This window comes from Myotis brandtii, unplaced genomic scaffold (genome assembly GCF_000412655.1).
Source record: "Myotis brandtii unplaced genomic scaffold, ASM41265v1 scaffold1563, whole genome shotgun sequence".
Lineage (NCBI taxonomy): Eukaryota > Metazoa > Chordata > Mammalia > Chiroptera > Vespertilionidae > Myotis > Myotis brandtii.
The window spans coordinates 475,236-480,942 of NW_005355679.1; positions in this window are offsets into that span (position 1 = coordinate 475,236).

The window sequence follows — 5,707 nt, forward strand, 5'->3', positions numbered from 1 at the left end:
GTCCATTTGAAATGTCCATGTTTTTATTGATCTTTGTTAATTTGTAAATAGCACCAAAGTAAACCATATTTTTTTGGCTGCTCTTGTTTCTCACCTGCCCCCACCCCCAGTCCCTTTCTGCACTTGTCATTTCCCCACCGAGGAAAGTCATTCCTGTGGGTTGAGAAGGGCCTAGCCCCGGAGAAGGAAGAGCATAAAGCTGCCTCTTGCTACCTGAGGTGAGGGACTGTGTCCAGAGGCTGCAGGGAGCCCATACAGTGCCTGCCTCACAGCCCCTGGCCTGGGGGCTCTTCTCATCAAGGTCATGGGACTTGCTCCATGCTTGTGCCTTTCTTCAGAGAGTTTTAAAGACCTTGACATTTTTCCTGAAGGCTCTGTGGCCACAAGGCCTGAGAGGCCAGGAACACCCAAAGGGTTTGGGAGACTTCATGAATGTCTGTGGGTGAGGGGGATGATTATAGGAAATGATTTTTAAGACTAGGAATAATACAGAGGAGGGGAAGATTCTGTTCTCTCTCAAGACAGTCATTAAAAGAAGTATTGTGGGAGAAAGTTGTATTTTTAAAGATGATCTCTAATCCTTAGCTTTGTAGAAATAAAGACCACCCAAGTGAGAACAAGCAGAGCTACTTATTCTGAACTTGCTCTAGCAGGGGACTCCACTCTGATTTTGGCAGACACTCAAGGCAGGCAGAGGAGTCCGTGGAAACAAAAGGAGGTGGGGAGGCCTCAGGTGGGCTGTCATCAGAGGGGGTTGGCATGGCAAAGCGGGAGGCTTTCACTAGAAGCAGGGCATGTCATGTGACTCACCTGGGGAACATATTTGGCTTTCTTAGGCTGGTTTTGAGTTGGAAATGGGAGCACAAAGTAGAGAAGCTAGCAGTCATTGACCAAGTCTTGATCATTCCGGGCTGGTTACTGCAAAGGTTGTGGGTTAGAGTTCTTTGGTTATATGTGGTCTAGCCATTGTCTGTTTGCGTATTCTGTCTCTCAGTTCCCAAATTTGGTCTTTTTTTTTTTTTTGCTTGTAGGTTGAAAATTTCAAGGAAGTCCAATGGGGAGAAAACGATGACATTTGTAATACTTTCAACAGTAAAGATAAACTTAAAAAAGAAAAATTCAAGGAAGTAAAAAATCCAGATCTTCACCACTTTAAGACTGATTATTCAGTCAATCTCCATGGTCAACATCATGAAGTCTTCTTGATCTTTCTGTTATATTATCACAGTGATCATCTGACAAGAAAGTGGCTGTGCAGAAGCATTTCAGACCCTGGATAGAATGCCATAAACCAATATCATGATCACTATGACAACAACAAGAACAATTAATAATCCCTGTAACGTCCTTTGAACCAAGAACTCCAACCCAAGCCAATAACAAGTCCTATATAGGCCATGAAGATCCACTTTAGAGAGCCAAGTAGCTTTTGCCTTAAGGCATCATATCTCCTGTTCCACCTTCCTGGTTTCGAGGATCCAAGTATTAGGAATGGCACAGACCATGACTAACCAACAAGAAATGTAAAGCACTGTCCATCATTGTCATGCCAAACAGTTGGGATTGATCTGTGTTCCATCTAGGGAAGAGATGGTACCACTAATGACTTTTTCCAGAGTTAGTGATAAGTTTCTTATAATTATTCTACTAGAGGCCTAGTGCATGATGTTCGTGCACTGAGGGTGGGGGGTCCCCTCAGCCCAGCCTGTGCCCGCTCACATTCCGGGACCCTTTGGGGGATGTATGCCTGCTGGCTTAGGCCTGGGGAGTGGGCCTAAGCCGGCAGGCGGACATCCCCTGAGGCACCCTTAGTGCCACGGCAGAGGCAGGAGAGGCTCCCGTACTGCCACTGTGTTCACTAACCATGAGTCCGGGTTCTGGCTGAGCGCGCTCCCCCTGTGGGAGTGCACTAACCACCAGGGGGCAGCTCCTGCATTGAGCGTCTGTCCCCTGGTGGTCAATGCGCATCATAGCGGCCGGTCGTTCCGCTGTTCAGTCGATTTGCATATTAGCCTTTTATTATACAGGATATGTATAATTCCCACCAATGGAAATCTGCTAAGCAATGAGCAAGTAATCCCCCCAGGAAGAGTACTGAATAATTAAGGGTGACTTCCTTTTGGAGCTTGTGTCTGAATCAGAATTTTCAGCCTTGATGATTTATAGAATTAGGACTTCTGTGTACAGACAAGTTTTGAAATGCTATTCCTACATGCATGAGATGTTAGTCTGAAGCAAACAGAACCAGGCATCCTAACCACTAAAGATATCTGGCAGGAACACATGGAGATCTAGGGGGGAAATCTGTTCATGACAGAAGGCCAGAGCCAGGCCTTATATCAGCTGGTTACATGTTTGGACCCTATAGTGGTATCTTATAGGAAACAAGTATTTGGCTCATCACCCTCTGAAGGTTGTTGAATTTAAATTTAGGGTGTGATTGGTAGACTCTAACAATTGATTCTTTTTCTGGGAAAGCAGGATACTAGCAAAGTCACAGGTTAACTTGTTTAAAGTAATTTGTTCATGATACTGCAAATGGATCTTCAGTGAGACTGGAATTTCCCAGAGGTTTTCATTGTGGAGGTTTGGTGATTGGTAAGATTTGGTGGATGGCAATTGGTAAGATTTAAGGCAGTGCGTATTGTTTGGGATAATCTAACAATACCATTAGGATTAGAGTTAGTATATTCTGACCTAACAATTACATAAAGAGGAGAAATGAGAGGAAAAGGCCAGTTATTGGTAAATGACAACCTGGGGTCTATCAGAAATAGAAAGAATGGCTACATGCAAACAAAAAAAACAAACAAACAAACAAAAAACACAGAAATTAGACAGGGATCTTGGGTAGAAGTTGTCCACAAACCTAGATCATGTGCTCATTCTACAAGTCTTGAGTTAGCTGTCTGCTTCTGAAGATTGGTTGCTTTTAGAAGATCTCTGAGAATCCTCAGTTTGAAGTCGCCTATTGGAGTAGCCTTCCAATTGTGCGGAATTCCAGATTTCTTCTTTAGTTGTAAACATGAACCCAGGGACAGATGCCATAAAGTTTCGTTTCTGTGACACATGCAAATCTAAAACATATTCAAATCCCATGGAGGGTGGAAACTAGATAAAACCCATCTGAAGATGTTCAAAGGGCCCTTGAGATTCTGGTTCCTGACCATGTCCCACTTTTATAGTTCTTCCTGGGTTATGTTATTGACGGGTGACACATAACCCAAAAATAACCTCTGGTCTCTTTAAAGCTTCTCTTCCAGTGTTGATTTAAGCTAGTAATCAATTTATACCCTATGAGTAGTTTGGGGGAGAAATTTAGCTAATATCCATTTGCACTCCTCTGATGCTACCAAGCAACTATCTTGGGAGCACCACAGATTATGTAAATGAAGAGCACAGTCAGATTCTTCCCACTCTTCCTTTTCAGAATCAGGGACTAAACATTGTATTTTATAATGGTGTCTTTCAGTCCCTGCAGAGATTTATCCTTGGAGGGTTTGGATTTGGTCATGACCTTGGTTAAGACCTTATTTGTCAGGATAATCTGTTAGAACATTTCCTTTTAGCTTCAACATTATCTCTTTTTGCAGCCAACTCTCTAGGAAATAGAGTGCATCTAAAAGTTGCTTAACTTCCTATCCATTTTGGTCAGAGATCTAAAATCCCAAAAGCATCTTTGGCTATCTGTATATATGTTTACTGTCTATTCTTGGTTTAGTTGACAAGTGCTAAAAAATTCAATAAGTTCTGCCATCTGGGCTGATTTTACTTCGGATAAGAGGACTAGATTCTAAAAGAGACCTTAAGTTAGTGAAAATGTATGCTGTTTGATAACTTCCAGCTTTAGTTTTTAGGTATCAACAAACAATATTAGGTAAGGGTTCTCAATGGGAGACTAATAAATCTGAGTGAGGTACAGAGAGTTCCCTAATTATCTGAGGTTAGATCATCACAAGGCTCCCCTCCTTCCACTAGCAGGATTCAGGGTATTGTGGCAGTGAATAATAATAGAAGGAGAGCAATAGAATTTCGTAAGAGGTTAATCAACTGGCTAATAAGTGCTGAGTTCTCAGTTGGTAGTAATGTCTGTCCTGCAGGCAGAACCATGAGGCCAAGTAGAAAGCCTAAAAATAGCCCAGCAGAAGCATTAAGTAATTTTGCTGCAGATCACAGGGAGGATAAGTCTTTGCACGTGGTCAAGGGAAGGCTATAGTACTAATAACCTATAGGTTTTTGGATGGTTCCCACGAAACTCCAAGGGCAGCTTGAGATTGCTCATACACAAATAGACAAAATGGCTCTAGTTGTTATGAATGATTAGGGAAGGGGGCTATTGAGAAGCTGTCTTCAGGTTCCAGAAGTCCTGATCAGGTTGGGCTCTCAGAGGAGAGAACCAATTTCTGAGAACTTAGTCAATTCATAACAAGGTATCAGAGCACCTAAACATATAAAGCAAATACTAAAGGATATAAAAGGAGAGATCAACAGTAATAGAGTCATAGTAAGGGCCTTTAACAGCCCCATTGATATAAATGGCTATATCTTCCAGTCACAAAATCAATAAGGAAATGGTGGCCTTAAGTGACAAATTAGACCAAATTAATTTAATTGATATTTTTAGAGCATTTCACCCCAAAGCTACAGAATATACATTCTTTTCTTTCTTTTTTTTAATAAGTGAAAAAAAAATCTCAGGTTTAAAAGTAAAGTATGAGAAGTCAAAGTCAGTTAAATTTTATTTATACAAAATAATAAAAATATTTTGTTATTTATTTTTCAATCTTTATTGTTAAAAGTATTAATATGTCCCCTTTTTCCCCCTATTGACTCCCTCCAGCCTGCCCTCCCCCCAACCCCAGGCCTTCACCACCCTATTGTCTGTGTCCTTGGGTTATGCAGATATGAATACAAATTCTTTGGTTGATTACCTCCCACCCACAACCCTCCCCCATCTTCACTCCGAGATTCCACACTCTGTTCCATGCCTCCATGTCTCTGGATCCACTCCATTCATCAATTTATTTTGTTAATTATTAGATTCCATATATGAGTGAGATCATGTGATACTTGTCTTTCTCTGACTAACTTATTTCACTTAGCATGATACTCTTCAGGTACCTTTATGCTCTCTCAAGGGGTAAGATATTCTTCTTTTTTACTGCTGCATAGTATTCCATGGTATAAATGTACCACAGCTTTTTTATCCATTTCTCTACTGATGGGCACTTGGGCTGTTCCCAGATCTCAGCTATTGTAAATTGTGCTATAAATATGGGGATGCATACATTCCTTTTGATTGCTTTTTTGGGCTTCTTCTAGGCTATATTCCTAGAAGTGGGATCACTGGGTCAAAGGCAGATTCATATTTAATTTTTTGAGGAAACTCCATACTGTTTTTCATAATGGCTCCACCAGTCTGCATTCCCACCAGCAGTGTGCTATGGTTCCCTTTTCTCCACATCCTCGCCAGCACTGGTCATTTGTTAATGGTACCCATTCTGACAGGTGTGAGGTAATACCTCATTGTCGTTTTAATTTGCATCTCTCCAATGATTAGTGACTTAGAGCATTTTTTTCATATGTATTTTAGCCATCTGTATGTCCACTTTGCAGAAATGTCTATATAGGTCCTTTCCCCACTTTTAGATTGCATTGTTTGTGCTATGTCATTCTGTATTTCTGACTGTTCTTTTTTCATATTTAC